General features: G+C 41.5%; 1 protein-coding gene across 5 annotated transcripts in view; it reads left to right on the top strand.

Annotated features, from left to right (window-relative positions):
* Positions 1 to 19,651, top strand: part of LOC109029726 (myocyte-specific enhancer factor 2) — a 428,152-nt gene that overhangs the window by 138,999 nt on the left and 269,502 nt on the right. For all 5 annotated transcript variants that reach the window (XM_072300129.1, XM_072300136.1, XM_072300154.1 and 2 more), the window contains exon 2: positions 19,134 to 19,264. The gene's annotated coding sequence lies outside the window, so the exon portion shown is untranslated. The remainder of the gene's footprint in view (positions 1 to 19,133; positions 19,265 to 19,651) is intronic.

Raw genomic sequence — 19,651 nt, 5'->3', positions numbered from 1 at the left:
AGTAAGCATTTTCCGCCATTCTGAAAAACTGGCCTAAAAAGGCCTTTTTTGCGGTTTTTTTTATAAAGCGGCCACGCATGAGAAAAAGTCCCGGATTTAGTTAATGTTTTGAATAGCTGACATAATTTGGAAGAAAATGGTTTATAAATATGCTAGGTTTGCTCAAAAATTGAGGAATTTCGGATCTCGGAACTTTGGAACGCTTCGGAACTTGGCTGATCGCGGCGCGCCGGATCGCGCGTTGATGGGTGCGCCGTGAAAACGTGAATGGGCGCGATGTTCACGATGCTGTATCTTCCTCAATTTGTAAGGATACCTAGCATATGTATACACCATTTTCTTCCAAATTATGTCAGCTATTCAAAACATTAACTAAATCCGGGACTTTTTCTCGTGCGTGGCCGCTATACCTAAAAAACCGCAAAAAAAGGCCTTTTCAGGCCATTTTTTCAAACTGGCGGAAAATGCTCACTAGATACGCGGTAGGAAACTTCAGATTTGGATTCAGCGACCCAAAAAACAAAAAGTAAGCCACAAAAATCGCTGTGTACCCGAAATTCCAGGTAGCCTCATTTTTAGCTACCAGGCGCCTGGACTAATTTGAATTTGAAAAGCGGCTGCCAATTCCTAATGGGAAAAAACATTGTAAGTGATGAAAAGACCAGGTTTGTTATGGGATATGACGTAACGAGTGTACCGGATCTGTTCCCGCATAGAAGTGACAGTTTCGAATGGGTTGGTTCCAAAAACAGCTTTTTTCGAGTTTAAGAGGTCATTTGAAGCTTTTAAAGTACCGCTATCGTTCTTTTCGTGAGAGCCACTGGAATCACTTATCAATTTACAAATTCTCGCACCTTGCAACAGGCCCATTCGTGTGTCTTCGCCGTTCTTTGGCAATTCCTGCACATGATTTATCCCGTTTCCCTCCGTCAATTTCCGATTACTGGGCAACTCATAATCTTAATCTTGGATTTGGGCCACTCCTCTTGATCGGGGGCGGGGGGGGGGGTTGCTTTTATGGCTTCATGCCTTCATGTAAGAAGTTTACGAGTTAATTCAAAAAGGAATGGAGACACCTCACTTGTTACTTGTTACTTACTTACTTGTTACTTGTTACTTACTTACTTACTTACTTGTTACTTGTTACTTACTTACTTGTTACTTGTTACTTACTCGTTACTTACTTAATACTCACTCGTTACTTACTTGTTACTTATTCGTTACTTACGTGAAGATTTAAAAAATGCAACCTCCTACCTTTTACAGTTGGCCGCCATCTTTGACTTTGGGGCGCCCCCTTTGACCGGGAGGCCTTTTTGAGTTCACATATGAAAGGTAAGACCGAAATTACACAGGAAATGATATCTCACATGACACAGAATGGACATTTTAAAATACCGATCTCCCAGATCCCCTTATTACGGCCATCATTTTTAATTTCAGATACTTTGAGGATTGTTCCGGGGTCGGGCCATGTTAAACTCTTAAGAAGTTGTTCAGGAGGACCTACTGATGACGTTGACATAGAGAAAGTTTGTTACGCACAAACAACGGGGTTTTCCGTTTCTCCGGGTCGTTTCGTTACGTTTTTCCTGGTCAAATTGTACTTCTCTCTTACTATTGCACGATCCTGCTTCTCGAGCCGTGCAGTTTTTGGAGGATTAGGCAAAAAAAAGGGACCTCTTTTCAAACTGAGGAAGTTCTGATGACATTTGTAGCTTCAGCGCTTGTCTACAGTTCATTTTTACCCTTTTTCGGCTTATTTTCGTGAAAAATGAGTCTCTTCTACCGGTCTTTGTAAAACGTCAGAAATTCTGAGGACCAAAAAAATAAATACCGAGGTAGGTTTTTCTAGTTTAATTTGATTTTTATTGTTTACAAAAACGTTTTTCTAAAGTGAAATTTTATCCTCTACAACTTGAGTTCTTGGGCATGTTTCTTGTAAATGTACAATTTCAGCGTAAATTGAATGTTTGTACAAAATCGAGGTCTAAACTTAAAAATCAGAATTTTATCACAACATTAACCATTTGCACCATGACATCGATTGCCGCCTGGGGAGCGGAACATTTCAAACTTTCATTATTTTGGACGCACCTTAGGAGGGCTTGTCCCCTAAGCGCCCCCATCCCCCCACTGGCTAGGTGCCTGATGCATGTGCCCTCGGGGAAGGAATATTTCTTTCCTTCTTGTGAGATTTCATCGTATAAAGCAAATTATCATTATTACCGCACAGACCCAGATACAGGAACACAATGAAAAGCATTATTAACAAGCGCTTTTTTCCCTTCTCTCCATTTTTTCTCCTCGAGTTCAGTTCATTTTCATTTTCGGTTGACTCATTTGAGGAAGCACGTGACAAAATCCCAAATTTGCACGCGACGAGATGTAAAAAGTTGGATGACTGTCGACGATGATTTTGAATTTTTATGTCCACTGTTGTCTTACAGTATAAATGCGATGCGTCCCGCAAAATATCACAGGAGCCAAGTGACCTTCGCCAATGAATTTGACTAGATTTTTCAACAAGAAACTGCTATTTCTGGCTTAATTTAGAAGCGCCTTACTACCATTAGTTTTATTTCTCAGATAGGGGCTTTAATAGATGAACCAGAAATAGTAATTTCTCAATGCAAAATGAAGTCGAATTAATTATTTGACTATTGCTATTGCGTTATTACTCAGCGTCTCCACTTATTGCAAGAACTCACGAGAAAAGAAAGTGAATAACGATGGCTAGAAGCGAAAAATGCGCACTTCAATGACAACTCAATTGCTCCTTTTCAAAAATATTCGATCATGAGTTATTTTGTTTACGGAAAAGCAATCAAAATTTTTATACAGGGTGTCCCAAAAGTCCCTTTCACCCCCTCTAAAATTTTACCTAATCAATATTTTGAAACGAAACTTTGGGGATGTTCATCGATCAATGTTCGCTACTTTTGGAGCCCCCCAAAATTTTCGGGCCCCCCTGTGGGGAGGGGCTGCGGACCCCAACTTTTTTTTTTCAAATAGCAACCCCTATCTTGTGATACCTCATTCGAAAGAGCATAAAAAACCAAGAATTTTGGCGCAAACCGGAAATTAATATCTTAATTTTTGACCGAGTTATGATAGGTCAAAGGTCAAATTTGACCTATTTTCAAAAAATCATAACTCCGGTTCAAATTATCGTATTGAAAAAAATAAAACGGGAAAATTTACCAAATTGTAAGCACTTTTAAGTAAAAATCACAGAAATTACTTCAAACTAATTTTAAGGGGGGTTTCGGACCCCCAAATACGTCTATTCAAAGGTCATTCAATTTTCCGGGAAAATAAGCCAATTTCCCCCAGATTTGCCTCCGTATTATCTCAGTAAGGTCAAAATTAGTTCAACATTACGTTGGCAAGTCCCCAAATTTCGGGAAAAGTTAAAAAAAAAAAAAAATTAAGGTGATCAAATTTGACCGTTTAAATTTTTTTTTTAACTTTTCCCGAAATTTGGGGACTTGCCAACGTAATGTTGAACTGATTTTGACCTTACTGAGATAATACGGAGGCAAATCTGGGGGAAATTGGCTTATTTTCCCGGAAAATTGAATGACCTTTGAATTGACCTTTGACCTTTGAAAAATTTAAACGGTCAAATTTGATCACCTTAATTTTTTTTTTTTTTAACTTTTCCCGAAATTTGGGGACTTGCCAACGTAATGTTGAACTGATTTTGACCTTACTGAGATAATACGGAGGCAAATCTGGGGGAAATTGGCTTATTTTCCCGGAAAATTGAATGACCTTTGAATAGACGTATTTGGGGGTCCGAAACCCCCCTTAAAATTAGTTTGAAGTAATTTCTGTGATTTTTACTTAAAAGTGCTTACAATTTGGTAAATTTTCCCGTTTTATTTTTTTCAATACGATAATTTGAACCGGAGTTATGATTTTTTGAAAATAGGTCAAATTTGACCTTTGACCTATCATAACTCGGTCAAAAATTAAGATATTAATTTCCGGTTTGCGCCAAAATTCTTGGTTTTTTATGCTCTTTCGAATGAGGTATCACAAGATAGGGGTTGCTATTTGAAAAAAAAAAGTTGGGGTCCGCAGCCCCTCCCCACAGGGGGGCCCGAAAATTTTGGGGGGCTCCAAAAGTAGCTAACATTGATCGATGAACATCCCCAAAGTTTCGTTTCAAAATATTGATTAGGTAAAATTTTAGAGGGGGTGGAGGGGACTTTTGGGACACCCTGTATGCAGTTGTGTGTGATTTTATTAGACTGAAGGTGAAGAACATTCAGACATAACTTGAATAGAAACTTTTCATTCGTTTCCGTAAGACTTTAAAATACGTGTGGAAACTTACCACATCGCAATTTGAAATACCTGCGTATTTTTCGACTTGGCCGTCGAAAATCAAAATACATCTTCTTTTAAAAAAGCGAAAATGTGGGGTGTTCGTGGTACTGTCATGTCGGATGAATTACGCGCAGTAAATAAGGATCTGTGGAATGGGCCAGTTGCGTTGGTCATAGAATCGTGTTTTTTCTCGTAGATCAGCTATAAATAATAAGATCTGTCCAAACTGTAACTGTCTACGTTCAATATTAATCGAGATATCGCACTTGGAAAAGTCAGGTTTTTGACGTCATCCACCGCGGCAGTGATCGATACTCTCGGTTTCTTCCTCTTTCGTTCAATCAGTGATGCAGAGGGTATGAAGCGAAACTTCAACGATGTTAAACGTAGACAAACTCAAGAAACAGACGGATTCAAAGATCTTCTCAGCCGATAATGCACTCACCGTGACGGGATTAGGCGATCAGTCAGTTCACCTCAGTTTGTTTATGTTTATGTCGTTTAAGTTTCGCGTTGCGCCCTCTGCATCACTGATCGAACAAAAGAGGAAGAACCCAAGGGTGTCCCTGCCGCAATGGATGACGTCAAAAACCTAAATTTGCAAAGGGCGATACTCGGTTAATATTGAAGTTGCGGTTTGCACAGATCTTATTATTTTCAGGTGACCAGCGCAACTGGCCTATTTCCAGGACAACTTGAGAATATTTGTCTTTAGATTTGTTGTTAGGATTTCATTCACGATTTATTCTACCGTATTTGAAAATAATATGATAATAAATTCACACATCTTCTGAAAACTAGGAACGCGACGCAAAGTGCGCAATGGGGGAATGTGAGGGGACGGTGGAAGGGGAGGTGGAAGAGGAGGTTCAACACTACAAGATATCGAACAGAAATCAGTGGGAAAAGTTCGATTTTTTCAAAAACATTTCCATCGCAATAATAAAAACATCGATAATGGATGCTCATTTGTCACGTAAAAAAAGAGTAATAGATCTGGCGAAGCGCGGCGTAATAATTTCTCAGGAGGGCGTAGTCATGCGTCAAGGGTTTGTGACAAAGAGGAGGTGGTCTAGAATGGGCCGGGCCTGTTGCAAACTTTTGCTAGCGCAAAAATTAGAGTTGCAACTCATAGAAAGTGCCTCAAAAATCACGATGAGCGCATCGGCAAAGTCTGAAATGCACTCCTCACTTCACAATTTTCATAAGATATCTGCGTCTTTTCGAGCTTCCCGCTTCAAAAACGATACCACGGCACAGGTGAACATTTCGTAGGAGGAGTCATTCCATCATACCCCTGTTCACAAGGATACTACGCAATATTCAACACAGCCGGCGCCAATCCGCCACAACACATGTGACGGGACAATGATTCTAGCCACCTGATAACAATCGACGTGTTTACATTCACATTTTTCTCGCGTTAATAGATATCCGCCTTGATTGACCTCGTGCTTTCTTCAACTTGCACGCGGAAGTGTCGGCCATGTTCAGCAGGGATTGAAAGGAACGACTCCTCTAACGAAATGTTCACCTGTGCTGTAGTATCCTTTTTGAAGCGGGAAGCTTAAAAAAACGCAAATTTCTTGCGTGGATTGTGAAGTTAGGAGTGCATTTCAGAGTCTGCCGATGCGCTCATCGTGGTTCTTGAGACATTATCCAAAAATTACAACTCTAATTTTTGCTGTAGCAATAGTTTGCAACGGGCTCATTCAAAATTTTGGCGTGCGTGACATAACTGAATGCATTCTTTTTTGGACTTTCTCCTTGTGATAATGACTGATTCGTGCCCCTCAATACTTTAGAACAGGGGCTCGGGCTCGAAAAGCGTTCTTTAATGAGCGATCTATGTTTTGCTGGTAAATGGTGTGCACTGCATGGCATTGTGTGCCATTTGGAAAGTGTAGCATAGGCAATTTAAACATCAGAAATTGTGTGTAACGATGTAGGTGTAGCGTGTGAAACATATCTACGCTGTTGAAGGCGCTCCTTACAAGCATGCCAGGTGTTGCGGCCGGTCCTCCCAGGTAGGCGACGGAGAGGGCGTCCAGCCAAACGATGGGTAGAGGGCATCCGTGAAGACTTGGAGAGATGCCAGCTTCCGGAGGATCTCTACCATGACAGATTCTTGTGGCGGGTAAGCGTCGCAGAGCGCCCTAGCGCGCCGTAAAAGCGGCTTATACATACATAAACCATCTATACTTTAAGCTCTCAAGCCTCCTAAATGTTCATACTATAGGCTCTCAAGCCTTCTAAATTTTCATTTCTAGTAACGCTTAGTTCTTGCGTTCTACCGGAACGATTTTCATGACTTTAGCGGCTATCGGCAGGGATTTGTCTCTAGATAAGCCCGCTCTATTCAAATTTTGGAAATATGGCTCAGGTTTTTGTATACAGGGTTATCCAAAAGCCACTGACCACCCCTGTAACTTTTTTCCAAATTGAGATAGAAGTTTGAAACTTTGGGAATGTTCCTCGGTCTAAGGTATCAACTTTTTGGTCCCCCCAAAATTTTAGGGGGCGGCCCCCCTTAAGATGGGCGGGGGCTAACTTTTGTTTTCCAAATGGCAACCCCCCCCCTTTGTGATACCTCATTCGAAAGATAATAGAAAAAGAAAATTTTTGGCGCAAACCGCAGGTCAAAATGTTCATTTTTGACAAAATGGCGGCCGGTCAAAGTTCAAAATGGCGGAAATTTGGCATCTCTATTGTTTGTAGACGGATTGGTGTGAAACTCGAAATCCTAGGGTTTTTCGGGATGAGAAAAACGATTCTGGCATTGGTTTTCCAAAAAAGTCAGTCCTTTTCAAAATGGCGGCGGTCAAAATGGCGTCCTCGAGCGGGAAGTGAATATTTGGGCTGCATATCGTTGGATTTGCATGAAACTTTGTATCGGTGGGTATTTCGGCACGAGAAGAACGAATCTTTCATTGGATATCTGAAATTTTGACCAATTCTAAAATGGCGGCGGAAAAATTGCGATAAATCAGTTTTACGGCTCTTTACCGATGGATTTGCATGAAATTCGACATCCTGGCGGTTTTTGGCTGGATAAAAAGGAATCTTTCATTAGATTCTTAAAATATCAACTAATTTCATGCTAATCCATCGGTAAAGAGCCGTAAAACTGATTTACCGCAATTTTTCCGCCGCCATTTTGGAGTTTGTCAAAATTTCAGATATCCAATGAAAGATTCGTTCTTTTCGTGCCGAAATACCCCCAGATACCAAGTTTTATGCAAATCCAACGATATGCAGCCCAAATATTCACTTCCCGCTTGAGGACACCATTTTGACCGCCGCCATTTTGAAAAGGACTGACTTTTTTGGAAAACCAATGCCAGAATCGTTTTTCTCATCCCGAAAAACCCTAGGATTCCGAGTTTCACACCAATCCGTCTCTAAACAACAGAGATGCCAAATTTCCGCCATTTTGAACTTTGACCGGCCGCCATTTTGTCAAAAATGAACATTTTGACCTGCGGTTTGCGCCAAAAATTTTCTTTTTCTATTATCTTTTGAATGAGATGTCAAAAAGGGGGGGTTGCCATTTGAAAAAGAAAGTTAGCCCCCGCCCCCCCAAAATTTTGGGGGGACCAAAAAGTTGCTACCTTAGACCGAGGAACATTCCCAAAGTTTCAAACTTCTATCTCAATTTGGAAAAAAGTTACAGGGGTGGTCAGTGACTTTTGGATAACCCTGTATGACGAGGTAAGATGGGAAATCATCCCATTTAAACAGTGTGAATTTTCATAGTTTTGCCGCTGTTGATTTGAGTCTTCTACGAGGCCGATTTCCATGATTTTTGCAGATATTGACAGATGACAGTCCCTAAAGAAGCCCACTGTAATCAGATTTTGGAAATAGGACTCAGAATTTTTTTCTATCAGAGTAGACCAGGGACCTTAGAAAAAACTAGGGGGCTACGCCCCCTGGCTGCTACGCGGCCCAACCCCCCGAAGGCGCTCCGCGCCATCAATGGGCCGCTTCGCGGCACTATTTTTACCCTCCTATTATCAGTGTTAGTTTTATTTTTCCCCTAAAAAATTACGATATGAGGTATACTTTACTTTTAAAATGAAATAATTTTTGGTTTTGATGAATAAAAAAAAAGAAATTTTTAAAGTCGAAAGGACGCGTTTCGGAATGACTGCTTGATGAAATATTGCAGTAAAACAACGAACATTAATAATCAGGTAATAATTGAATATGTCAGGTGTCGGGGATCGAACCCACACCATGAACAATCTGGATGCATTCGATATCTTGGACGACTCGGCCATCGCTCGACGTGAGGTCGTCGATGCGAATCTTGTGTAGAGCTGATGAGCAGGCTACACAGCTACTGCGCAACCTCCTTGACTACTGCGCATCCTCCCGCGCATAGCGGTAGCAGTACCGGAGCATTCTGTAAACTCACTCACTTTTATAACGTGATTTTAAAAAAACCTGGGTCCTTTTTCCAAAATCTGATTACAGCGGGCTCATCTAGGGCCTATTACCCGTCGATTTACGCAAAAATCATGGAAATCGGCCCGGTAGAACGCTCAAACGAACTATGACAAAAAGTATAAATTTACATTGTTTAAATGGGAGAATTCGCAACTTTACCACGTAATATAAAAAAACCTGGGCCATATTTTGAAAATCTGTAAAAAGTTGGCTTATCTAGATACAATTGCCCGTCGATAGCCGCAAAAATCATGAAAATCGGCCCGGTAGAACGCTGGAACTAAGCGTCACCAGTTTCGCAAAATTAGGAGGTCTCGGAGCTGATAGTATAGATGGCAACATTTGAAATTCCCGCCAATGAAAAATGGCGAGAATTTGAAATGTAGCGGAAAATTGAACAAAACGAGAAATGCTGAATCTTGGTCTATTGGCAGGATAAGATAAGGGTGTCGAAGGTATGCTCGTTTGCTACAAACTATCCAAAAGCTACGAAACGCTTCGTCCCGTTTTGTTCCAGTCTTGGCGTGAAGTTTGAAATAAATGCCGATTTTTTTATTCGATCCTTATTGGTCCAATCGTTCCCGGCCAGAGGAAGATTGGACAAAGGAGAGTCGGGTATGAAAATCTTAAATTATTATGGTCGTTCTTTTGTCAAAGTGGGCCTAAGAGACCGCGAAGCAAGCGTCTCTTGGGGTTAGGCCGCGTAGCGGCCAGGAGGCATAGTCCCCTTGTTATTCATTGTCAGCTCAGCGTTAAAAATGAAATAGTATGTTGGGCAAAGATACAATTTCATTCAGTGTTATTATTTTTTTTTTTTAAACTGTGCACTCGTAAAGACTTGTCAAAACCTTTGCACGAAGGTTTTAACACGTATTTTGTCGCACGTGTTAACAATTTGTCAGGCGTGTATGAATTTGTGGTTGTATGTCTTCTTGCTCCAGGGTGACAAATTGTGCCTAAGGGTTATGCAACCATGCAAATACCGTTCGGTCGCACATTTTCGTCACTCAACTCTTCCGAAACATACTAAAAAATTCAATTTTCTCCCGCTGCTTGCACTGGGCGTTTTTGCGCTACGAAATATTGTCTTTTTTCTCAGGGCGTATCTCTGTGTACGCTAGTTGCGGAAAGCGTGGAGTAACACGAACAACGGGACTCACGTAGAATTGGAGTTACGCCTTTACGTCTGAGAGAACGACGGATTCGTAATCTGTTTGTTCCGCCTATAAGACCTGCAACAATCACCCTATCTCGTAGCGATCTCGTATTCAAATGATTCTTCACCGCAGTAAAGTACCGTTCGGAATTTGGATTACCTGCTTCTCAAGGTCAAACGTTTTGGTTTCGCAATATTCATCTCTCCCATCATTACCACTTGCAGATCCGCGGGTTTCCTTAACAGCGTGTGGATTTGATAACTGTCATCGAATGACTTTTATCGATTTGTTGCGTCATTGAGGGGATCAAAGGGGGCCGAATGCCCGGGCGATGCTGCTGTTTAGAAAGCCGAGATAAAAAACGAGACAAAATTATCGAATTGCTGAAAACTTAATTTTTGAATAATCTTGTCAAGTTTTTTAATTGCATACCTATTTTTATAATGGGTGTTCCAGTCCACCCTCGGAAATAACCGAAAATTGAGCTTCGAGACAAACACGTTTCCGCGTAAATCAGCCCGGAAGAATTCAATTATAATATTTTCAGCCCCCCGAAACCGCATGGGGCGGGGGGGGGGGGGGGGTTAGGGAGGGGTGCTCCCAATTTCTCACATATTTCAAGTAAGGTAGGGTTTCAGCTTTAAAAGAAGAACCAGTTCATCCTGGGGGAGCAGTTTAGAGGGAAGTCATAATTTTTCAAAGTTGACGTGGTGCGCGGGGTCCTGGTGTATTCCAAGTCTGAAAATCACCCATACCTCCATACCAACCACGAGTCGCGAGGTTTTGAATTTTGCGGCTGTCAGATCAGGCGCATTCATAAGGCATGCTGAGCTGTTTGTCAGGGCGCCTGACGTGCAACTGGATGGGCCTAGGGATTTTGAAGCAAATTAGGTACTGCTCGCATACCCCTTCTTACGGCAAGGAACAATAAAATCTCCCAGCCAGCCAATGAGAGTCTCGGATCGTCGACTTGTCTCAACGGAGCGCAAAATGGACTAGTTCCGTCGCGCAGAGCATGATGGGAGGATATGAATCTCGCTCAGTCGGAAGAACAGTAAGTTTTCCCGCCATTTGAGACCTTCACTTCAAGCTCGATTATTTTATCGAGGAAAATAAATATTCAATTGAAAGTTTTAGAGAGCATACTTCATCACGCTGTTAAAACATTTCATCAGTAAAAACTTTTCATTACTACGGGCACAAAGAGAACTTGCGCGTAGAAAAACAGGATTGCCCCATAAGAATACGTGGCGATTTGAATTCTCGCTTCGCACGACTTGTCCACGGCTTTATTGTGCGAGTACACACTATAAACCTACTTTGCCTCTAGATCCATAGACGGGCCGCTGCGGACCGTTCGCCGAGCCCAGAGACAAGAGACCCTCCACTGGCGCAGGCCTCTTGGGGACAGGTGGAGAGCTTGTAAACCTGTTTCTAATTCGTGCGTTTTCTGAAACTATACATATTGTCTCTGATCACGCAGTAATTTTTTCAGATATTTCCGAGCCGGTTAAAGTTCAAAATGACCAAAAATTGATTTTTTTAGAAATCTAAGTTCAAATTTGTTTATCTTATGCCAAAATTCTCTCAAATTCCATGTTTTAGACAAATCCATCAGGAAAAAACCGAGGTGAAAATTTTCGGCCATTTTAAACTTTAACCGGCGGCCATTTTGAAAATTTCGGTTTTTTTGAAAATCTAACGTCAAATTCGTTTCTCTCGTGTAAAAATACCCCTGTTTACTGATTTTCGCGCAAATCCATCGACAAATAACCGGTGTGAATTTTCAGCCACTTTGAACTTTAACCGGCCGCCATTTTGAAGCGGTTTGAATATTGACCTCGGGTTTGCGCGAAAAGTTTTCTTTTTTTATGCTCTTTCGAACGAGCTATCACAAAGGGGGTCTTCCCATTTGAAAATTAAAAGTTGGGGGCCGTTGCCCCCCAAGGTGGCCCCCCTGAAAATTTTAGGGGGTCCAAAAAGTAGCTTCCTTTGACCTAGGAATATCCTCCAAGTTTCAAATCTTTACCTCAATTAGGTAAAAAGTTAGAGGGGGTGGAAGGGACTTTTGGATCACCCTGTATTGTCTCTGATCACGCAGTAATTTTTTCAGATATTTCCGAGCCATCTTTCCCTCCGAAAACGACTTTTGATGTTCGAAATTTTAAAATACCGCGTTTGCCCGCGATTTAGCGGCAATCCAATATGGCGCCGGAATTACCCTCTGGCTTCTTGCCACACATTCGACCGGGCGCCGTTAGCGGGACCTCTACGCGTTCGGATATCGAGGCTAATCAAAACAACCAACTGGCTGTTATCAATTTCACCTTTGACAAAGATTTCTCTAGTTTTTGGCATATTTTCTGAACTGTTATTCGTTCAACTAAAATATCTATTCCTGCTTTACAAATATCTCAACCCGCAATCTCCTTGGAACGTTGGGAAATCCGAAAATATTGACCAAAGTGCTAGTTTACTCAGTCATTTCAGTACCCTGAGATACTGTGTTTCCGTGGTAGTGAAGTGAATTTGGGAATAATTCTTCTTGAAAATGTTGAGTGCATATTTTTTTGCAATAGTTTTTGGTTAAACTTCAGATCGGACGGTTAAATTCTGACACTGATACTGACCATGCCGAAGCTTCATAGTGCGAAGCCCTGTGCTTTGTTTCGGGAAGTAAATATTTGGGAGAAAACTTCCTACTTCTCATTTCCAGCAATCTAAATAGAATCAGTAATCGAATGTCCTTCCCTTAATGGCTCTCTTTAAAGAAATATCCACAACATATTACATGTATCACACGTTTACTCTCAGGAAGCCACTCAAGACTACGTAGCCTTCCACATATTTCTATTCTGGGACCATAAACTTATTAAACTGTTCAGTGTTCCATAATTATCAACAGGTATATTGTGAATTGCTAGTGTGTGCCATTCTTTGATAGTTTGTCTCATTGCGAGATATAACATCAGTGATTTAATCTCCATTTCTCATCCACCCATTTCTATGTAATTACATCCTCCGCAATACTTCGATTCACTTTGAACCTGGTTTTTTTGGGGGAAATAATGGATCAGTATGCTGAGCGTTTTACCAGAAAGTCAGCTTTAAGTTACATTCTACGACATGGAACTACACACAATTTTTGTGAAGATGCATGCCTTGGCTCTGAACAAATGGGTGTTGTTAAAAATCCTGAAGATGAAAGGTGAGTTGCTATCTGCTTTGCAAGCTCCCTTCTCAATTGCGATTACCTAAATGGTCTCCAATGGCGATAATTAGAGAGTCGTCCAGAAAGTAAGTTCACCTGCTTAACATTTCCTAAACGAAGATAGGTAGAGAAAATCTGTAATAAGCTTTTAAAATTCACTACTTTGGTTCTCTAATGCGCTGTAGATTTTTAAATTTGGCTTGATAGAACTCTAGAAAAGTGGGATTTTCTGAACCCACCTCCTCTTTGCACGGGTTCAAAATTTTACGGAGCTTCATTCGCAAGTGAGCCGTCGTGTCTATCGCTCATGGCAAAAAAGTGGCTTAGAGGTGGTTGAAATACATGTTAAACTAAATTTCGGACATTTTCTTACAAGAAATTAGCAGGATTAGCCGTGTTACTTCAAAATCAGTTGCATCCGAGTAAAAGTTTACAAAATTGTCAACGTTAATTCCCACTAGCTAACTGAATCCTTCATAAGAATTTAAGTTATCCTGCCCGTTCTCGAAGAAATTTCGTCAAAGATGTATGATTTAGAAAAATATGCAGCTAATACAACTCTTTACCATAAATGAACCTGAATTTGAGCAGCTAGGGTCACCCTTCTTGGCAAGAGAACGAATAATATAGCTGAATTCAGATACCGAAACCAAATTCAGCGTTACAACTTCACGGGTTGACTAAATACATAGCTTAACATTTCCATGTACCGCAGTTCAAACCTACCAATAATCAAAGAAAACACGGGTCAATCCGTCATTTCCTCGTTGGAAAATGTCCTTCATTATGTTTAACACTTGTTTCAATCACCCCTTAGCCACTTCTTTGCCATGAGCGACAGACACAGTGGCTCATTTGCGAATGAAGCGACGTAAAATTTTGGACCCTAGCGGATAGGAGGTGGATTCAGAAAAACCCACTTTTCTAGAGTTCTATCAAGCCAAATTTAAAAATCTATAGCGCGTTAGAGAGCCCAGAGTGGTGGCTTTTTTAAAATTTATTACAGATTTTCTCTACCTATCTCAGTTTAGGAGATTTTGAACAGGTAAACTCATCTCTGGACGATCCTCGTGGTTGTTCTTCCCTCTTTCTTGCAAATTATTTATTGAAATGAAATACACAAGGCTCTTTAGCAGAGAAATGGCACTATGAAAAAGCAACTGAGTTTAGAAACTGAGACAAAAAAAAAAGATAATGCTGACAATGAAATGAGGTGAGAAAATCTACCAACTGGAGGCATCCACTTCAAGATATTGCAATCACATGAACTTGTTGGCTGGAGTCTAGCGCATCCGCCTGCATAATTGATTTTAAGGGTTTCCATGGGTGTTGTGGAGGAAAATCTAGACAAATTTTCTTCGACTTATATTTTGATCAGTGCCTAAACATTACTGCTGTGAAATGAAGACCTCAGGTTTCCATGTCAATCCAGTGATAAGAGAATACCTTGGTGTGCCTTCGAATTAACACTTACTACATTTTTTGTGATTTTCAATTACTGGATATTACATTCATTGCACAACTTAAACATTTTTTACGAGAAAACCACGTATGTTCCAAAAAATTCAAAACTGGTGATGTGCATGTTGGAGCAAATTAAAACCGTACTAGTTTGAACATTATTTTTACGTACCTCTTACTTTCAGGATTTAACGGATTTTTCCGAAGGGTCTGTTGGTGCCGGCACACACAGTTCCAGGGTAGAGTGATGACGAAGAAAATTCCTTTGAACTGATTTTTTAGTAAATAAATGCTCAGATAACAGAAGAATAATTTACTACACTATCAGACTTCAAAGGGAGTTGGCCATGAGGAAGTATTCACAACACCATCGGAAAGAATATGTGAGTAAGTAGAAGTAATGAGCAAATATAAAGATTACATACTGACTTTAACGCTCAAGAAAGGAGGAAAAATCTTCCAATGTGAAGATTGTTCGAATACCGAATGGTTGCAAGTGCAAGAATCTGTGTATGACCGCAGAAAATGTATCATTAGAAGAACACTTATAAGTATATCTTGACTAACACGAACTCTGGAAAAATTGTGTGCACTGTTAAGCCCAACACATAAAACACGGCGATTTCAACTGAAAAACGAACACCTTTAGATACATAAGTGATTGGGGCACACACATATAACTAACACTTTAAAAATCGTGCGCAATGTTAACCCCAACACCTAAAAACACGGCGGTTTCAACTGAAAAACAAACACCTTTAGATACTTTGGTGATAAGGACACATATATAACTAACACAGTTTTGGAAGATATTTTCGGATTTCCCGACGTTCCAAGGAGATTGCAGGTTGAGATATTTGTGAAGCAGGAATAGATATTTTAGTTGAACGAATAACAGTTCAGAAAATATGCCAAAAACTAGAGAAATCTTTGTCAAAGGTGAAATTGATAACAGCCAGTTGGTTGTTTTGATTAGCCTCGATATTCGAATGCGTAGGGGTCCCGCTGACGGCGCCCGGTCGAATGTGTGGCAAGAAGCCAGAAGATAATTCCGGCGCCATATTGGATTGCCGCTAAATCGCGGGCAAACGCGGTATTTTAAAATTTCGAACATCAAAAGTCGTTTTCGGAGGGAAAAACGGCTCGGAAGAATCTGAAAAAGTTACTGCGTGATCAGGAGACAATGTAGTTTCTGAAAATGCAAGAATTAGAAACAGGTTAAGAAGCTCATTATAAAGGAGGAACAGTTATCTGACCTACTAGGTGGATGACGAGCTTTGGGAGAAGTCATGAGCTTAGTTTCCCACACTGGACGGGACTGAGAGGGGGGAGGAGCTCAGTCAAAATGGCGAAAAGGGGGAAACCGAGGGACCACCTTCAAAAATGAAGGAATGAGAGAGGGGGGCTGACTGGGGGGGGGGATGCACTAAACGCCTTATGGGCCCTTTGGAGCCTCCTCAGACCACGTAACAGATAAGTAGCAAATGGCGCGTGAAATTCATCATCGAAAGATCTCAAAAGGGGTGCATTTATTGATACTTACAAAATCAAAGATGACAAACTGTGCTTAACTAAAAATACAAAAAATGGCGAGCGGGGCTATGGCTAACTGAAGGGCTGAGTGGTGGGCAACAAAAAGGGGGTGGGAGCCGGAAATCGGACTTCCTTCCAAAAATTTAACCTTGCACAAGGACGGTGGATGTACAATCCCGTGCCATTCCTAACTTGGAGTGTGCAAGCACAAACCGGTGTCGGAGGCGGCGACCGGGGGGGATGACTAGGGAGCCAATGCCATTCCTAGCTTGGAGTGTGCAAGCACAAACCGGTGTCGGAGGCGGCGTCTTGGCAAGGAGAAGGGTCTATGGAAGGAAGCAAGGTGAAAATCGTAAAGGGACTTGGTCCGTCCGCGCTCATACGTCACCGGACAAGCCGAACTATACGAGGAGCTGTGTGAGAGACTCGAAGGCTGCTGGCTTCGGCCGCGGACCCCATCAAAGACAAAACATGTAAATCTGTAGAGGAACGCAAACCGAAAGACCAGACAGCGAAATCTATTGTCGAAGTATGGATACAAAATGTGGGAGAGAGAGCACGGAGGAGAGAAAATGTGCAATGGGGCAAGGGGACTCTAGTGAATCATGAGTACCGAGCGGGCCCAGCCCCGAGATCAGAGGGGCCACGGGGAGTAGGAGGGGGCACTGAACGGGGCGTGAGCACAGAATATACAGGGTTATCCAGAAGTCCGGGACCCCCCTTATAACTTTTGAACAAAAAATGCTAGAGATTTGAAATTTGGGGAATGTTCCTAGGTCAAAGGGAACTACTTTTTGGCGTACCCAAAATTTTGGGGGGCGCCCCCCCTGAGGGGGGGCGGACCCTAACTTTTTTTTTTCAAATGGGAACCCCTATCTTGTGATACATCATTCGAAAGGGCTTAAAAAAAGAAAACTTTTGGCGCAAACCGATTGTCGATACCTCAATTTTTAACAAAATGGCGGCCAAAAAATGGCGGCTCATTCAAAAGTCTGGGCCTCCGCTCATAACTCATGAACAAAAAATGCTAGGGATTCGAAATTTGGGGAATATTCCTAGGTGAAAGGGAACTACTTTTTGGCGTACCCAAAAGTTTGGGGGGCGGCCCCCCTGAGGGGGGCGGACCCTAACCCTTTTTTTTCAAATAGGGATCCTTATCTTGTGATATATCATTCGAAAGGGCTTGAAAAAAGAAAACTTTTGGCGCAAACCGATTGTCGATACCTCAATTTTTAACAAAATGGCGGCCAAAAAATGGCGGAAATGCGTTTTTTGGTTATTTACCGACGTATTCGCTTGAAACTTGGTTTCCACAGGTTTTCGAGCACGAAAAAAACAAATATGATATTGGATTTGCAAAATACCTGTACCTTTAACCTGTGGAAACCAAGTTTCAAGCGAATACGTCGGTAAATAACCAAAAAACGCATTTCCGCCATTTTTTGGCCGCCATTTTGTTAAAAATTGAGGTATCGACAATCGGTTTGCGCCAAAAGTTTTCTTTTTTCAAGCCCTTTCGAATGATATATCACAAGATAAGGATCCCTATTTGAAAAAAAAGGGTTAGGGTCCGCCCCCCTCAGGGGGGCCGCCCCCCAAACTTTTGGGTACGCCAAAAAGTAGTTCCCTTTCACCTAGGAATATTCCCCAAATTTCGAATCCCTAGCATTTTTTGTTCATGAGTTATGAGCGGAGGCCCAGACTTTTGAATGAGCCGCCATTTTTTGGCCGCCATTTTGTTAAAAATTGAGGTATCGACAATCGGTTTGCGCCAAAAGTTTTCTTTTTTTAAGCCTTTTCGAATGATGTATCACAAGATAGGGGTTCCCATTTGAAAAAAAAAGTTAGGGTCCGCCCCCCCTCAGGGGGGGCGCCCCCCAAAATTTTGGGTACGCCAAAAAGTAGTTCCCTTTGACCTAGGAACATTCCCCAAATTTCAAATCTCTAGCATTTTTTGTTCAAAAGTTATAAGGGGGGTCCCGGACTTCTGGATAACCCTGTATAGGCTTCACCAACAGAAGGTTCACTCCCGTTTACTCCAATGTATCGCGTTTTGTACTTTCCAGCGGCTCTGCAACGTTGCCACGTGAATGCGTTCAGGTAGAAAATGGGGATAGGAAGGAGCGCGTTTCGCCAAATAAACTGACAGCGTTGAAGGTCGTCCGATCTCCGGACTAAAGGCAAAGTGTAAGCAATGCTTTCTAGGTTTGTTCTTCTTCTTCGACCGAGATACGCTGGGAGTGAGCCTCCTGTTGGTGAAGCCTATATATTCTGTGGCGTGAGTGCCGAAAATCAGGAGACGTAGAAAGGGGGGAAAAGGGTGGGAATTCTCTCTGTAACACGAACTTTGGTTTGTCCACCACTACGTTGTTAACCATCAATCTAGTAGGTCAACAGTTATATGTTGGAAGTTCCGAAAGTAAGATACTAGTGGAGGGTCCCGTGTCCCTAGCCGAGCCCTCCACCGAAGCGTTGTCTATCCTCAATATGGCGAACGTCTGCTGAGGGCTCGTCGAGATCCGCGCCAAGCTTTACGTCAGGCTGACGAGCAGCTCGGCATGTCGTGTGAACGCGCCCCTCTAAAATCGAATTATTTAGGGGAACGTAAAAATAAACCAAGATTCAACACCTCCCTTATTTACTTCAATTTTCTACTAAATTTAAAATTTCCGCCATTTTTCATCGGCGGGCATTCAAATTTTCGCTTATTGCCCTTTACCACGCTTAGCTCCTCGGTTCACCCTAATATGAAAAACCTGATCACAAATAATATGATCACATTCTCAAAATCCAAATAAAGCGGGTTCATCTAGAGACTGTCACTCGTCCATCGCCGCAAAAATCATACAAATTGCTACTGTAACAGTAGAACGCTAGAACGAACTTTTACCAGAAATGAAAATTTAGAAGGTCGGAGGGCTTATAGAATGGAAACGCATTCGACAAATAATTGATCATAAGTTTTCTCTTTTCTGTTTCAGGTCGCAAAGTAGTTAAACGGTTCAAATTTTGTGTTTTCTGTGATAGTTTACGTACCTGTTTAACAAAGTCGATTATTTTTGTTGGGTTTTCCTGAGCTCTAAGGATTGCTGCCATGAAAACATTCACTAAGGTGAGTTTTCATTGTATTTTCAGTTTTCTCTTCATTCACAGCATCATATAACGTAACTTGACCGTAAGGTGGGGGGAAGGGGCTTAGAGTGGAATAAGATTGAAGAGGGATTTCAGCAGTTTTTCAAGGAATTTTGTTTTCTTTATTTCTTTTTTCATTTTCTTAGTCATTGAAAACAAAACCAAATGATTCGTCAAAGATTTTAGCGTTAGCATCACTTGTTTTGCTGTTCTTTTTGGAGTCCTCATCGCTTGTTTTTATTTAATTTATTTATTTATTAATTTTTTTGTCGCCATGATCGGCATCGTAGAGCATCCGTGCGTCAATCGGGGCAAATAAGACGATGTAGGCTACAGCCTATCCGACAAGGGGTTAACAAGGTTAATG

The sequence above is a fragment of the Bemisia tabaci genome, chromosome 1 (assembly GCF_918797505.1).
Source record: "Bemisia tabaci chromosome 1, PGI_BMITA_v3".
Classification (NCBI taxonomy): domain Eukaryota; kingdom Metazoa; phylum Arthropoda; class Insecta; order Hemiptera; family Aleyrodidae; genus Bemisia; species Bemisia tabaci.
Note: the sequence above shows the minus strand (reverse complement) of the source record. Positions and strands in the feature narration are given on the sequence as shown.